Source organism: Geotrypetes seraphini, chromosome 2 (assembly GCF_902459505.1).
Source record: "Geotrypetes seraphini chromosome 2, aGeoSer1.1, whole genome shotgun sequence".
NCBI lineage: Eukaryota > Metazoa > Chordata > Amphibia > Gymnophiona > Dermophiidae > Geotrypetes > Geotrypetes seraphini.
The window spans coordinates 309,492,370-309,510,166 of record NC_047085.1 but is presented as its reverse complement, the minus strand read 5'-3'; the positions used below and the strand labels follow the sequence as shown (position 1 = coordinate 309,510,166).

Genomic DNA, 17,797 nt, shown 5'->3' with positions numbered 1-17,797 from the left:
GTTTGGTTTGATATAACGGCTAAAGTGGAGAGCGGCCGCACGATACTTAAAGTCCTAGATTTCAAACGTATGGACTTTAATGCAATGGGAAAGTACCTGAAGAAAGAGCTGTTAGGATGGGAGGACATAAGAGAAGTGGAAAGACAGTGGTCTAAGCTGAAAGGAACGATAAAAATGGCTACGAACCTTTATGTGAAGAAAATCAATAAAAACAAGAGAAAAAGGAAGCCGATATGGTTCTCCAACCTAGTGGCTGAGAAAATAAAGGCGAAAGAGTTGGCGTTCATGAAATATAAAAAAACCCAAGAAGAGGAGAGCAGAAAGGACTACAGGGTGAAACTGAAAGAAGCCAAGAGAGAGATACGTTTGGCGAAGGCACAGGCGGAAGAACAAATGGCTAAAAATGTAAAAAAGGGAGATAAAAATTTTTTCAGATATATTAGTGAAAGGAGGAAGATAAAAAATGGAATTGCTAGGCTAAAAGATGCTGGGAACAAATATGTGGAGAGTGATGAGGAGAAAGCAAATGTGCTAAACAAATACTTCTGTTCTGTGTTCACAGAAGAAAATCCTGGAGAAGGACCGAGATTGTCTGGCAAAGTTACACGAGAAAATGGAGTAGATTCTGTGCCGTTCACGGAGGAGGGTGTTTATGAGCAACTTGAAAAACTGAAGGTGGACAAAGCGATGGGACCAGACGGGATCCATCCCAGGATACTAAGGGAGCTCAGAGAGGTTCTGTCGAGTCCTATTAAAGACTTGTTCAACAAATCTCTGGAGACGGGAGTGATTCCTGGGGATTGGAGGAGAGCGGATGTGGTCTCTATTCATAAAAGTGGTCACAGGGATGAAGCAGGAAACTACAGGCCGGTGAGCCTCATTTCAGTTGTTGGAAAAAGAATGGAAGTGTTGCTGAAAGAAAGGATAGTGTACTTCCTTGAATCTAATGGGTTACAGGATCTGAGGCAACATGGCTTTACAAAAGGTAAATCATGCCAAACGAACCTGATTGAATTTTTTGTTTGGGTGACCAGAGAGCTGAATCGAGGACATATGCTATATATAATTTACTTGGATTTCAGCAAAGCCTTTGATACAGTTCCTCATAGGAGGCTGTTGAACAAACCTGAAGGGCTGAAGTTAGGACCCAAAGTGGTGAACTGGGTCAGAAACTGGCTGTCGGACAGACGCCAGAGGGTGGTGGTTAATGGAAGTCACTCGAAGGAAGGAAAGGTGACTAGTGGAGTCCCTCAGGGTTCGGTGCTGGGGCCAATCCTGTTTAATATGTTTGTGAGTGACATTGCTGAAGGGTTAGAAGGAAAAGTGTGCTTTTTTGCAGATGATACCAAGATTTGTAACAGAGTAGACACCGAAGAGGGAGTGGAAAATATGAAAAAGGATCTGCAAAAGTTAGAGGAATGGTCTAATGCCTGGCAACTAAAATTCAATGCAAAGAATTGCAGAGTAATGCATTTGGGGATTAATAATAGGAAGGAACCGTATATGCTGGGAGGAGAGAAACTGATATGCACGGACGGGGAGAGGGACCTTGGGGTTATAGTGTCCGAAGATCTAAAGGCGAAAAAAACAGTATGACAAGGCAGTGGCTGCTGCCAGAAGGATGCTGGGCTGTATAAAGAGAGGCGTAGTCAGTAGAAGGAAGAAGGTGTTGATGCCCCTGTACAGGTCATTGGTGAGGCCCCACTTGGAGTATTGTGTTCAGTTTTGGAGACCGTATCTGGCGAAAGACGTAAGAAGACTTGAGGCGGTCCAGAGGAGGGTGACGAAAATGATAGGAGGCTTGCGCCAGAAGATGTATGAGGAGAGACTGGAAGCCCTGAATATGTATACCCTAGCCTAGAGGAAAGGAGAGACAGGGGAGATATGATTCAGACGTTCAAATACTTGAAGGGTATTAACGTAGAACAAAATCTTTTCCAGAGAAAGGAAAATGGTAAAACCAGAGGACATAATTTGAGGTTGAGGGGTGGTAGATTCAGGGGCAATGTTAGGAAATTCTACTTAACGGAGAGGGTAGTGGATGCCTGGAATGCGCTCCCGAGAGAGGTGGTGGAGAGTAAAACTGTGACTGAGTTCAAAGAAGCGTGGGATGAACACAGAAGATTTAGAATCAGAAAATAATATTAAATATTGAACTAGGCCAGTTACTGGGCAGACTTGCATGGTCTGTGTCTGTGTATGGCCGTTTGGTGGAGGATGGGCAGGGGAGGGCTTCAATGGCTGGGAGGGTGTAGATGGGCTGGAGTAAGTCTTAACGGAGATTTCGGCAGTTGGAACCCAAGCACAGTACCGGGTAAAGCTTTGGATTCTTGCACAGAAATAGCTAAGAAGAAAAAAAAAAAAAAATTTAAATTGAATCAGGTTGGGCAGACTGGATGGACCATTCGGGTCTGTATCTGCCGTCATCTACTATGTTAGTATGATATATGAGCAATTTGGTTTACGAGCATACTTCTGGAACGAATTATGCTTGTAAACCAAGGTTCTACTGTATATCCGCTCTCTTGATACGCTGAACTCCTCTCAGTTTTCAATATCACATCTATGCTGATTACTCCCATATCTACCTTTGCAGGAGTTCAGGCCCAAATTTCAGCCTGCCTGTCCAACATTGCCACTTGGATGTCTCGCCACCATCTCAAACTGAATATGGCTAAAATTGAACTCCTTATCTTTCAGCCTAAACCCGCCTCCTCCCTCTCACTGTTCTCTATTTCTGTGGATAACGCTATCCTCCTCCCTGGTCTCGTTGGCTCGCAACCTTGGAATGATCTTTGACTCTTCTCTCTCCTCTGCTCAAATCCAATAGACTGCCAAATCCTGTCGCTTCCTTCTCTATAATATTACCAAAATCCAACCTCTTCTCTCAGAACACACGACCAAAACCCTTGTCCACACTCTTGTCACCTCACGCTTAGACTACTGCAATGTACTTCTCTTGGGCCTCCCGCGCGCCTGTCTCTCGTCTCTTCAATCCGTTAAAAATGCTTCTGTGCGACTCAAATTCTGAGAGCCGCTATTCTCACATTACCCCTCTCCTCAAGTCACTTCATTGGCTCCCTGTCCATTTCCGAATACAGTTTAAACTCCTCTTGTTGACTTACAAGTGCATTTGCTCTGAACCCCCCCCCCCCGATATCTCCCCCTATGCTGCCCCCGTGATCTCCGCTCATCGAGCAAGCCCCTCTTGCCTGTCTAAATTAGATTGTAAGCTCTTCTGAGCAGGGACTGTCTACTGTGTGTTAGAATGTACAGCGCTGCATACACCTTTCAGCGCTATAGAAATAATAAATAGTAGTAGTGGCTGCCCCAGATTAGCAGGGACCTTGTTGGCACCGAAACCCTCGGGATTTTGATTAAAACCCTGAAAAGAAGAAACCATCAGAGCAGATCAGATTAGAAAGACAACTTCTCAACTTGCTTGCACACGAGACAAACTGGGGAGGCATGAGTCAGTTCACTGAGGAAGTTAGGCGGAGTTGAAAGATGTAGATGAAATCCTTCTGCAGCATACTCGCAGTTTCAAGGAAGTAACCCTATTGTTCAGGACTCCAAGACCTGTTGCACCAGAAATTGCAATTGTGTATCATACTATATCAATGGACAATCAGAAAGGAAAAGATCCACAACTTGAATTCTGCAATCTAAGCAGATTTCACCAAAATTAGTCCTACTACTGTCCTGTTGGTCTGTGGTCTCCGGGGGCTCTGTGCAGCACTGAGAGAAAACATCTTTCCTGTTTGATATGCAGTTTTTTATACATGAAATTTCAAGGTGGGATATACAAAGTATGAGAGCAGTAAAGACAAAATAATGCCATTATTTTTTTCTAGTTCCGTTCTCGTTCTAAACAGCTCAGATGTCACTTAACTGCAGGACTGCTTATATTTGCATACCCATAATGCTGTGCAAAGTGGTGCTGCATTTTTTGCTGAATATTTCTGGTGACTAATCTCTTCAAATTCTTTTTTAACTAGACAGTGTTGATATGTTTTGGTTGTACCCTGTATGAAATTATTACAGTTTCCATCTGAGCATATTTTGCTCTCTTTAATATTTTTAGGAACTACTTTTTGTGTCATGTGTAGTACAAGGCCTTTACGATTTATAATCTCTGGTTTCTCTTCAGATCGAATAAATCTTTCGCCTTTTACTAAAGATTTCCGTGGAGAGGAACATTAATGAGTTTCATTGAATTTTTGAAGGTCCTACTATTATTAGTAGGACTAATATTTTGTTTATAAATAAAGATTGAAAGGATAAGCAAAAGTAAAACATTGATTAGGATTCCACATTGTGCATGATCCATTTTTTATTGTATGCAGCTGTCTGATTCAGTGAAGATCTGCATGCAAATGGAGACAATTGTTAGTACTAACACACGCACTATTCACTCTCCTGCAGAGAAGCAGGAGAGATCTGCCTGTCACCTCCCCAGGCCACAATCTCTCCTGCCTGCCCTGCTCTGCTCTGGTGCCCCCCGCCCCCCCCCCCCCCCCCCCCCCCCGGAGAAAAAAGTAGGAGGGATGCCAACTCCCTCCTGCCATCAGTTAAAATATCAAAGTTGGGAGCAGGAGGGGTGCTCGGTCCCTCCTGCTCCTAGGCCTCCCATCCCACCGGCCCACCCCTGGTCGGCCCAGGCGGTCGGGCCCGACCCACCCTGGTACCTTTACAATTGTTGGGAGCAGGAGGAGTGCCCGGTCCCTCCTGCTCCTTCGAGGCAGGCTCCCATCTTCGGGAGCAGGAGGGGTGCCTGGACCCTCCTCCTGCTCCTATGCCTCTGAAAATCAGCATATGGAGCAGGAGGGACTGGACACCCCTCCTGCTCCCAACATTTTTTAAGGTATGGGGAGGGAGGGGGGTGGGTCTGGCCAGCCCAGCCCGACCATGGGTGGACCGGTCGGGTGCGGTGGCCCAGTCTGGGGTGGGTTGTGCCAGCAAGAGGGAGGCCTAAGGAGCAGGAGGGACTGAGGACCCCTTCTGCTCCCAACTTTTATATACCGGAGGGGGGGGGGGCGGTGTTGGGGTAGGCAGCCGTGACTTTTTTAAAAAAAAATTTTTCCTTTGCGTGGGCTGGCTCTCCTGCTCCCCCCTTCCAAGCAATCTTGCCGCCAAGACTCTCCTGCTCTCTGCCGCTTTCCATGCAATGCGAGCCCGCGGGTTTAAAGCGGGGCTTCCCTGCGGCATGCAGAACCGCTTTAAACCCATGGGCTCGCATTGCAGGGAAGGCGGCAGAGTAGGAGCTCAGGGCTGGAAGATCGAGGCGCGGAGCAGAGCAGGGCTTCTGTGGACCTGGAGAGTCGAAAAGACGTTTTCGACTGGTCTCCAGCAGTCGCTTCTTGGGTTGAGTGTCCAGCCCAGTCGGATGTCCAATTTGCATGCATTTCACCTTATTTGCATGCACGGATTCGAAACGGATCGCAGGAGAGGTAAGTGAATCAGGTAGGATGGAAATTTAATAGTAAAGGGGTCGCAAACCGATCGGTACACGATCGGTTTGCTTTGTGAATCTAGCCCATTGAGATTAGGTCTTGGATAACTTAACAGTTAGAGAGAATTATTAAATACCTAGGCAGCAGTAATTAAAACAAGTGATTGATCATGCATAAACCACATGAAGTAGCATTAAAAGAAAGAAAACAAACAAGGGTTTTATTTTAGAGGAAATTTAAGTGAAAGAAAAATGGAAGATTCTGATTGACTGTCCTAATCACCAGCACACCACAGAGCTTTTTTTTTTTTCTGATTGGGCTATCAATTTTGAGTAGAAAGCTCCTGTGATCTTCTCTTTATGAACAAACATAAGAGATTTGAGTTTAGTGTGGTAGTGTTCAGTGATACCAGACTGAGGCAAAAGTATTTCTTCGAATTTGTGTGGAAGCTATTAGTGGTTTGAAGTTTAAATCTCAAATGGAGGTTATGGTATCTGGTATGAATGGTGAAAAGTAGACACGATGGAGTCCTTTTACAAAGTTGTACTCCTGAGTAGACCAGTTTTGTAAAAACCCACCAATATTAGTTAAATTGAAGTAAATAAAAATATATTCTAGTATTAACTGTGATTTTTACAGAGCACTGTGGTTCATGGTAATTCAAAGAGCATTTAATTGGCTCAAATTTCAGCTGAGCTACTATTAAATGAAGGAAAAGTAGTGCTGTAAGCAGTGGCATAGTAAGGGGGACGGTTTGTCCCAGGTGCTGTCTTGGGGGCGATGGCACCTGTCCTCCTCTCTGCCTCCACCCCCGCTCTTTCCTACTCCTCTCCTGCCATGTGCACACCTTTCACTTCCCTCCACCATACCTCTAGCTCTTCACTAGTGCCCTCTTTCCTTCCCCCATAACTCTTCTGACTTTCCCAGCGCAAGCAGCATCACCAACATGCTGCTTGCATCGATGCAGGCTTTCCTTACAACACTTCTGGGTCCTGTGATGTCAGAGAGACAGCCAACGCTGACGCAGGCAGCATGTTGGTGATGGTGCACTGCTCATGCCAGGGAAGTCAAAAGAAGTATGAGGGAAAGGAAGGGGGCAGGAGCACATATACAGCGGGGGGGGGGGGGGGGGGGGGCCAGCACTTCACACCCTCACTCTGCCACTAGCTGTAAGTAGTCAGGGTTTATTTCCCAGGCTAAACATAATGTGACTCAAACAAAAGCTCAGTGGTAGATGTGAATGAGTGCAAATTTAGGGCCCCTTTTACAAAATCGCAGTAGCGATTCCCAGCAAATCTGGCACTGTCCATTCAATTCCTATGGGCTGCATTGCATTTTCCATGCTGGGACTTGGTACCGTCGCTTTGTGAAAGGGTCTTTAGGTTTTATTGGGATACCAAACCCAAAAGCAGAGTTTTAAGCTTAAGGCCAAATAAGAAATGTTATTAAATTTTATATTAATTGTAATTATTCAAACATATACATTAAGATAGACATTAAGTAAAAGACAAAGGAAATAAATGTACTAACCAACTATTTCAAGTCATTAGTAAATTAGGATTCAAGAGAACAAACAATATGGAGATCGCGCTGAGGAAAGGAATGTTACCAGTGGTGTGCCTCAAGGTTCTGTTCTTGGGCCTATTCTTTTTAACATTTTTATAAACGATATTGCTGAAGGGCTATCGGGTAAGATTTGCCTCTTTACAGATGATACCAGAATATGCAATAGAGTAGACATCTATTTTCTTCTTTGCTATGCCGCATACTAAAAGAAAAGGCAGCATTAGGGTGCCTACCTCCTCAACACCTGCAGCTGCCCATAATCAGCGAATGATTGAGCAGTGCCTAACGACACTTGATCATAGAATGGGTGAGCTTAGCCCCTCTGAGGGCGATCGATCCTACTGGGGCCGGAGATCTCGCTCTCACCCACACCGGATGTCCCACCTCCCTGTCCGGCTGCTGCTGCTGCCCTGGAAGCGGTAAACACTGTGGCTGGAGATGCACCTGAGGTTTCTGCGGAGGAAGCATGGCAGAAGCATGAGCTTCTGCCATGTTTACTAGCTCTGGGGAGCTATTCCCCGACAGAGAGGATACTTTGGCAGCAATCCTGAAGACACTCCAGAGACTGGATGTTGCGACCAGGAAGACTTCAGAGGTAAAGCTTTGGGGATGAAGCTAGATAACTTTATAAAAATATCTGAACAAACTAACACTGAAACTAAGAATACTTTAACTAAAATACAAAATGAAGTACAATCCTTGCTAACTTACAAAACTGCTGCAATAAAAGATAGTGTTTTGCTACACCGGAAAATAGAGAACATAGAAAATTTCAACCAACGGTTAAATGTGAGGATTTTGAACTTTCCTAAAATTCCGGGCATTTCTTCATAAGAAATGTTTAAAAAATATGCAGTGGAGAACCCACCATGTGGCGGTGGCACCGCAGCTGGGGAAGAATGCTATTAAGCTCCTGGTGCGATGGTATGTTACACCAGCATTACTTAGCAAAATGTATACATCATATACGAACCAGTGTTGGAGAGGGTGTGAGCAAGGTGAAGAGAGCAAGAAGGTACTTGCTAAAGTTATAAGGGAATAGATTCTCTACAAACATATGGAAGTTCTTCTTCACCCAGAGAGTGGTAGAAATCTAGAACGCTCTTCCAGAGGCTGTTATTGGGGAAAGCACCCTACAGGGATTCAAGAAAGGGTTAGATAAGTTCCTGCTGGACCAGAACATACGCAGGTAAGGCTAGACTCTAGTAGGACACTTAGGTCTTTGACCTAAGGGCCGCCGTGTGAGTGGACTGCTGGGCACGATGGACCACTGGTTTGACCCAGCAGCGGCAAATCTTATGTTCTTTAACATTTTTTCATATGTGGTGGGGGTGCCCAAACATTTCGGGTTATTGGGCCCAAGTTTTTTATTTTATTGGTGGCCTTCTTCAATACCCGGTAGCTATATGCCCTGAAACGGTCTTATTGGGGGTACTACCGGGGGGGAGGGGTGGTAGTGGAGGATACTCAGGACAAATTGGCTCGTCTGGATTTCACGGCAGCTAGGTTGGTAGTAGCCTTTTATTAGAAGAGCTCTGTGGTGCCCACCTTGCTGATGATGAAGGAAAAATTGGGCTGGGTTTGTGAGAAGTATAGGCTATCGCCATCCTTGACAAGGCGCAGACAACAATTTGAGGATATTTGTGGATGATTTGTAGAGGTGATGGGTACGGATTAGGTGGACCAGGGAGGGGGGGTGTCTGACATGTGTATCGGTGACTGTGGCAGGGGGCATGCGCATCTCTTACTTTCCTCAGGTTAAGGGTGTGGGGTGCATGAGCTTGGGGATTCTCAGCTGTCTCTTGGGGGGTGGGGGGTCCGGGAGGGGGTAGAGGGCAGAGTGTGTGTGTGTGTGTGGGGGGGGGGGGGTTGGGGTTTGAGGTAGGGTTAGGAGGGGAGTTACTGGGGGGATTTTTGTAACCTATGTTTCACACTGTTTTGAGTGAGGCTGTAGCTCTGGGGTGTGAGGTGCTCCTGTGTGTGCGCACCAATGTGCTGTGCTTTCTATTTGTTTTGAGCAGTGTTATAAATAAAGAATTATTTTTTAAAAAATGCAGTGGAAATTTTGTCCTATTCTTCTGAACATATTCCACCATTGAATAAAATGTATTATCTTCCATTGCCTAAAAAGTCTGCCCAGGAGGTTATGGAAGGAGAGGAGATATAGGTTCCTCAGACAGATTTAAACAACATATCTGCAATTTTTTTGTTTTTAATAAATCTTTATTGATTTTTAAACTTTGACAATGCAATACAATTATCTTAACATAAATATTTCATATAACACATTATTAAACATACAATATATACTTAGAACAATAATTTTCTCCCCCCTTACCAAATTACTACAATAAGAAAAATTATGTAATTATAATATTATAATTAAGTATTTTAATAAACAAAATATCTTTCCCACCCCTCCCTCCCTTGGATGTGTAAGGAATTCTACCAACCTCAAAAAAACAAACAACCCCCCCCCAACATTACAATTATTATGTTACAAATTTAGTCAATGGACTCCACACTCTATTAAATGAACTGCTAAACCCCAAACACTCTGCATTCATTTTTTCATATTTATACGTGGTACAAACATTTGTCCACCAAAACGTGTAATTTAGTCTGTCATACCTCTTCCAATTATGTGTAATCAATTGGATAGCTATTCCCGTCATTAACATAAAAAGTTGACTTTTATATTTATCCAAAGAAGGCTTGACATGTAAAAGAGTACCACAGGTTATGGCTTCATATGTTAGGGGAATTGCTGAATCAAGAATAAGATTAATTTGTCTCCAAATTGATTTCCAGAAATTAAGTATCAAGGGACAATAATATAACAGATGATCCAAAGTCCCTATATCATTATGACAATGCCAACATCTATTAGACCTGGGATTATCTAACTTTTGTAAATGAACTGGGGTCCAAAAAATCCTATGCAATAAAAATAACCAAGTTTGTCTCATAGATGCTGACCTTGTACACTTCAACCTCCAAGACCAAATTTGTGGCCAACGAGATACAGAAATATACTGTTTTATCTCAATGCTCCAAATATCTCTAAGACTATTTTTTGGCTTTTTATTAAAAAATTTAGAAATTAATTTATACCACTGGGCAGCCTGATATCCTACTAAATCTGTCTGGTAGCAAAGGATCTACAAGCTGTAATAATTTTTAAAAATTTTCCTTACAGGGAACCCACTCCGAATGGCCTGCTTCAACTGCAACCACCTATATTGTTGAGACCTCAGAATGCCAAATAATTGATGTAATTGTATAAAATCAAGCAGTTTTCCATTAGAAATAATATTATCCAATGTTCAAATACCTGCCTGCATCCATTTCTTCTAGGAGATCCCAGCACTGCCCACTTGTATCTTGCAGTTTAACCATAAGGAATGAAAAGTAGATTTTATTATAGGAATATCTGTTAATTTATCAATAAAAATTAAATTGTTTTCCATGTGTCCAATATTATTATGTTGTCTTTAGCATATCTAGGTATACTGATACTTAATACATGAGATAATCTCATGGGAGACATAATTTTCCATTCTAGATATAGCCAATCTGGATGATGTTCCATGAGCTCGGGGAGGATCCAATACATTCCCTGGCGCATTATATAGGCCTGATGATACTTATAAAAGTTAGGAAAATTTACCCCACCCTCCACAATTGGTTTTTGCAAAGATACTAAAGCAATTCTTGCATTTTTCTCCAGCTAAATAAATTTTGTAAGAATACTATTTAGTTTCTTATAAAAGGACCCCTGAAAATAAACTGGTATCATACCCATTTGAAAGCAAACCACAGGCAAAATCATCATTTTTACTGTTTAAACTCTCCCCCACCAAGACAAATGTAATGGGTTCCATTGCTCACATATTTCAGTGACCTTCAACAATAAGGATTTTTCATTTACTTTTATCGTTTCTTCCAATGTTTTCTGAATCCAAATACCTAAATATTTTATGCCCTCTTCCTTCCATAGGAAAGTGAATTTATCAAATAATCCTTTGGAACAATAATTATTTAAAGGAAGAACCTCTGATTTACTCCAGTTTATCTTATATCCTAATTTCTCAAATCTATCAATCATATTAAGTAAATGTGGAATGGTTGTTTCAGGATTCCTCAAATGAAGCAAAATATCATCTGCATAAGCAGAGATTTTGTATTCCCGACCTGCATAAGGAATACCCTGAATCTCTTCTGCCTGTTGAATAGCCAATAACAAGGGTTCCAAAACAATATCAAACAGCAGAGGAGATAATGGGCATCCCTGTCTAACTCCCCTCTCCAGACGAAATCTGGCAAAGGGGGTTTGAATCATTTGTATAAATCTAGAACCAATACCAAACCAATCCATAGCTTGATACATAAAGGTCCATTCCACACGATTAAAGGCCTTCTATGTATCCAAAGAAACAGAGAAAGCCGGATCATCCATGGCTTTTGTTAAATTCAACATATGAAAAGCCAATGATGTAAGGGAGAGCCTTAGCCAAGCGTAAAGCCAATAACTTAGCCAAAAGTTTTCCATCCACATTTATCAAAGAAATAGGCCTGCAATTTGAAACCAACTTGGGATCTTTATTTGGCTTTGGTAAAACAGTTAACGATTCTGCCATAGCACCTGATATACAACCTTTAGTTAGTTGAGCCTGATATAAATTTAAAAGATAAGGTAATAGGGTAATTTGGAATGACTTGTAAAACTTTACAGTGAAACCATCACCACCTGGAGTGGATCCAACTCTAAGGGATTTCAACGTTGTTTGTAATTCTTTCATTGATATAGGTGCCTCAAGACTTTCTCTTATATGATCAGGAATTTTTGGTCCCTTAATTAAATTCAAAAATTCTAAACCTTCATTTTCATTATTTGAAAAAGACTCAGAATACAAAGCTATATATAACTCCAAAATCTGTTTTAAAATGCTTGTAATTTGAGGGTGAGTCTTTTTCATCTTTAATTGCAACAATTTTTACTTTTCTTTTTTAGCTTTGAGATAATTAGCTAAAATTCTTCCCGCCTTATTCAAGTTTCCATAATATAAAGCTTGCTGAGAAAACAATTCTTTTCTAGCCATTGTATTTATATTTAGCTTTTAAAAGAGCTTGTAAAATTGATTGTTCCCATTTTAAAGCCAGTTGTGATTCTAATTCTTTAATGTTTTGTTCAAGATCAGAAAAATCCTTTATAAGTTGTTTCCTAATATGAACCGAATAAGAGATTATTTGTCTCTTCATGGTAGCTTTAAAGGCATCCTATAAGGTCTCCAATGAGATTTCCTCTGAGGCATTAATTTGTAAATATTCATTCATTTTTAATTGAAATTCTTCAAGAAATTTTGAATCTGTAAGCAATGTATTATTAAATCTCCATACAGGTCTACTAGAATATTTATCTGCAAATTTAAATTCAATCCAAACACCACCATGATCAGACAAAATAATTGGATCTATGGCGGCCTTTATTACCTGCTGTACTAAAATATCTGATACAAAAACATAATCAATTCGTGAAAAGGATTTATGAACCTGGGTGCAAAAAGAAAATTCCCGATCATTAAAATGGAGAATACTCCAAATGTCCTTGAGTGCACATGAATGCACCAGATTATCTAATCCTAATGACTTTATTATTCTACTAGGCTTTTTATCCAATAATGGATCCATCACAGCATTAAAGTCCCCTTCCACAACTACATTAGAAGCTGCCAGTGGTAGTATCAACTGTTGAAGAGTCTTAAAAAATTAATCCTGATGCGAATTAGGGGCGTATAATCGGATTATTGAGACCATTAACATTTAATGAGAATATTTTTAAAGACATTCTAAATAAATATACCAAACATTCCAATCATAATCTTTCCTATCAAAGTCTCCAAAAAATAAATTTCCATACACATTCAGAACCCTTCCCCATCCCTTGCCCTCCCGAGCCCATATTCCTATCCCTCCCATATCCCCCACCCAGTGGCGTACCTAGGGTATGTGGCACCCGGGGCCCATCATTTTTTTGACACCCCCCCCATGTAAAAAATATTTTTTGTAATGACCATGAAACGGAATAAATGGTCAGAATAGAAACAGGCAGTGAAAATTTTCTTATATTCCAAACATAACATAACATAAATTATGTCTGAATTGTCATGACATCAGAAGTACATATGGAGTAGTTGCAGGTGATGCTTGGGACAATTCTGATTGAGTTAGTTCGATTTTTTGTGTTTTTTGAATAGAAGGGTTTTTATTTATTTTTGAAGGTTTTGTAGTCTGTGGTCGAGTTGTTGTCGGTTGTAGAGTTGGGGGTCGAGTGTTGCAGCTCGAATGGCTAGGAGGTTGTCGAACAGTTTTTTTCTTTTGACGTTTTTGGTTGGAGGGTGTGTGAATGGTATGTGAGTTCTATGTCTGTTTGAGGTAGATTGAATTATTTAGCTGAAGAAATTAGTTACCCCCTCATCCTACACACATTAATTCTCTTCCATTTTTGTTCCCATTATAAAAAAACACTGATAAGTTCCCAGAAAAAAAATACATTAAAATAAGAAGTGAAAACAAAGGCCCCTACAGATGAGAACATAACATAAGAATAGCCTAACTGGGTCAGACCAATGGTCCATCATGCCCAGTAGCCCATTCTCATGGTAGCCAATCCAGGACACTAATACCTGGTCAAAACCCAAAAAGTAGCAACATTCCATGCTACCGATCCAGGGCAAGCAGACACTTCCCCCATGTCTTAATAACAGATTATGGACTTTTCCTCCAGGAATTTGTCCAAATCTTTCTTAAAACCAGCTACACTATCTGCTTTTACCATAACTTCTGGCCACTTCATTTTTAAGTTTAGATCTTTCCTTTCAAACAGAGACCTTGCTAGATGTCAAATACAGCACAAGGTAACTTCACATGGACTTAGCTGTGCAGAAAATGTGAATCTCCTCATACACCCACCATATAGTGCAAAAATGTGCAAAGGTCTGTTTTTTTCTTTCGATCACTACATAGCCTAATGCCACACAAGCAGCGCTGTTACAAACATATTATGTAGGTCAATGCTAAGGATAACAAAGTTTCCTTCCTTGGACCAGAAGGAGATACTGATAAACCACTGGATGAGATCCCAAACAACACCCAAAGACCCACTCAGTGTGTGAACCAGTTGAGTGGAGTGGATTAACTGGGGGGTGGAAATGGGCCCGGAGTTTGCTCAGCAGAATTTCCCAGACCACCTCTTCCTCTCAACACATTGACACGCTGCCACCACCACCACTAGGAACACCTCACTGGGTAGGCCAGCTATGCTATAAACTTTATAAAACACATTATTATATTTTCTTAAAAAGCACATATTTTAACTGAACTCTCTGACATCCTCAGCCTTTCCATTCACAAAAATAGAAGGAAGAAAAGTTCCCATTTCCTGCTGTCTCATGTCCCCGGCCTATACAATATTTTTTTTCTGCAGACCCTTCAAAAGTCTGACCAAATCCTCGTTTCACTTGCATTATAAAGTACTGAGGATGCCATCTCTCCCCAATCCCAGGGCCTAAAGTCTAAGACAGTAGCGCAAACTAATGCTGCCAGATTCAGGAAAAAATTTTTTGATTCGATTCAGCCTATTGAATTGGTTTTTCAATTCGATTTTCCTGCCCAGTTGGGTGATTTTTTTTTAAACTCCTGGTGGGTTTTATAGCTTTTTCATCCCCTTTGGCTTCTCCTAACCACACTGGCGCTGTGGTGTAAATAAAATAAAGAAACAAAAAGGACTTTTCCTCTCTCTGTTAAATGCTAGCTCACGTTTGCAGTCCAACACCAGCTCTGGCAGGATACACATTTCAAATCTGACATATTGTAATCACAAAACAGAAAATAAAATTAATTTTTCTACCTTTTGTTGTCTGGTTATATTTCAAATCTTGTTGGTCCAAGGCTCTGGTTTTCTTCTGATAACTTGCTTGCCAGGGTCTCCTTCTTTCTTCTTTCTGCATGCTAACCATCCATCTGCCAACTCTGTCCTCCCTTTCCATTTCCCTTCCCTCCCCAGGAAGTCTGGTATCTTTCCTTTTTTTCATCTCCCTCCACAGATCCACCTTTTCTTAACTACCCTTTCATCCGGTATCTCCCCCTCCTTCCCCACCACCCCAGAGTCCACCATCTCTCCCTTTCTTTTCCCAATTACCCTCCTATCCAGTATCTCTAACCCTCCTCCACACCATCCCTTATGTCCAAATTCTCTCCCTTTCTGTTCCTTCCCTCCCTAAATCCCATGGTCCATCATCTCTCTCCCTCTCCTCTATTTTCAGCACGTCTCTTTGAACACCCCCTTCCCTCCGTGTACTTCTAAATCAAGGTCCCCCCAAAAGGCCTGTCCCCCCCTTAAAGGTCTACCTGTTCCCCCTTGAAGGCCTGCACCCCCCTTGAAGGCCTGTCCCACCACCTTGTAGGCCTGTCTCCCCCTTGAAGGCCTGCCTGCCTGTCCCCCCCTTGAAGGCCTGTCCCCCTTGAAGGCCTGCACCCCCTTGAAGGTCTGCACCCCCCCCGAAGGCCTGTCCACCCTTGAAGGCCTGCCTGCCTGTCTCCCCCTTGAAGGCCTGTCCCCCCCTTGAAGGCCTGCACCCATTGAAGGTCTGCACCCCCCCCCGAAGGCCTGCACCCCCCGAAGGCCTGTCCCCCCCCTTGAAGGCCTGTCCCACCCCCTTGTAGACCTGTCCCCCCTTGAAGGCTTGTCCCTCCCCCTTGAAGGCCTGCACCCCCTTGAAGGTCTGCACACCCCCCGAAGGCCTGTCCCCACCTTGAAGGCCTACCTACCCCCTTGAAGGCCTGCCTGTTCCCCCTTGAAGGCCTGTCCCCCCCTCTTGAAGGCCTGTCCCCCCTTGAAGGCCTGCCTGCCTGCTTGTCACCCCCCTCCCCCTTGAAAGCCTGCCTGCCTGCCCACTCGCCCCACCCTGAAGGCCTGATGCCCCGACCCACCCCGAAGGAGCGCTCGCCCCCCTGGCCTCCCCGCACCACCTATGAAGCAGCCCGCAGCAGGATTGCGATGTCAGCGATCCCTGCGCTGCTTCGGCGCTGCTTCCTGCACCGCGGCCCCGCCCCTCCTCTGACGTCAGAGGAGGGGTGGGACCGCGGTGCAGGAAGCAGCGCCCAAGCAGCTCAGGGATCGCTGACATTGCGATCCTGCTGCGGGCTGCTTCATAGGTGGTGCAGGAAGGTCAGTGGGGTGAGCGGTCCTTCGGGGGTGGGGGGACTGAACGGCAAGGCCGGGAGCACCCCCTCAGGGCTGGTACCTGGGGCGGACCGCCTCCCCTTAGTACGCTACTGCCCCCACCTCACAAAGACAATTTGATACGGTGAACTTGGTACGAGACAATGGACCCACAACCTATCCCCTCCCCCTATGCCCTCTATAAACCTAATGCATATAAAACATTTTTCCTCTCCATTGTGAAAATCTATTATTCTAAAATTTATTTCAATTCTTTTCCCCAAATAGAATCCAAATCCTAGCTTAATATTTATAATTTAATATTACATTTTAAGAATTTTCCCTACTGCAAAAGATCAGTTTATACTGTAAAAGAAAAATGTCATCAATTCAATAATAGATCGATCCGTTCATGCAAGACGTTACCTCGCAAGTGTGCCCCACTTCATTCTACGAGCATTAGTAATGTAAATTTTTGTAAATTTTTATGGGTCCTCATTTAAAAAGTCCTTCTATTTTCCTCTCATAAACTGTCATCTGAATTAGTTATATTTGTCATATCCAACTGCCCTTCCAGGAAAGTTTATTTTGAAGCATATAAAAAGTCATCTTAACATAAAAATCATTGATATTCGAAATTAACTCCTTGTTTTCCAAATCATGAATTAAGTCATTTTATTCAATTCTTTTTCAATAAATTGCTCCAGTTTAACAGGATCTTGATGGTGTTGCATTTTGTTCATATAAGTAATTTTCATTACAGCTGGGTACATGAAACCATATCTTACTCCTAATTCCCTTAGCTTTGGCCTCAATTGTAAAAACTGCTTTCTCACAATGGCCGTGTGTTTAGCAAAGTCAGGAAGAAATGTCAGACAAGAGTTTTTCCATTGTACCCGCTTATGTTGTTTTGCTGTAGATAAAATTTCTAATACCTTTTGAAACCGTAGCACTTTTATAATTATTGGTCTTGGACTTGACTAGGAAGCTTTGGAAGGAAGGTGGTGAGCTCTTTCAATTTCAAAAGAGTTTTTAAACTTTAGTGAAAGAACCTCCGGGATTAACTTCGTTAAAAATTCAATCATATTTCCCCCTTCCAATCCCTCTGATAAACCAAGAATTCTAATATTATTTCTATGGATCCTCAATTGTCTGCATTAGCTGATTTATTTTGCTTTGATCCATTTTATATTGTAGTATTGTATCTTCAGCCTCTGATAAACGGTTTTCCATTTGATCCATTCGTGCATTGAAGCCAACCATTTGTTTTAATTCTGCCAGTTCCTCTTTTACTCCACTAATCTGGTCTGTTACTCCTTTTATTAGCTCTTTAATTGTGTTAAAATCTTCACACACTTGTTCAGTCAGTTCATTCGGATCTCTAGGCAATGGAATTATAGAAGGTGGAATAATATCCTGTTTCACTCTTTTTGATGAACTTGAGGCTTCTGAACGATTTTGTTTCCCCGAAGACATTTTTATCAGATAGAAGCAGTAATCCACATGTTTTTCAAATAAGAACTTTCAGTATATTAATTTTAAATCAAATAATGAA

At 42.3% G+C, this 17,797-nt stretch overlaps 1 non-coding gene across 1 annotated transcript; it reads left to right on the top strand.

Annotated features, from left to right (window-relative positions):
- The first annotated feature begins 4,130 nt into the window (after positions 1 to 4,130).
- On the top strand, positions 4,131 to 4,249 carry LOC117356125. The gene has a single exon (XR_004538561.1). It is a non-coding gene; the product is annotated as a U5 spliceosomal RNA (small nuclear RNA).
- Positions 4,250 to 17,797: the final 13,548 nt, after the last annotated feature.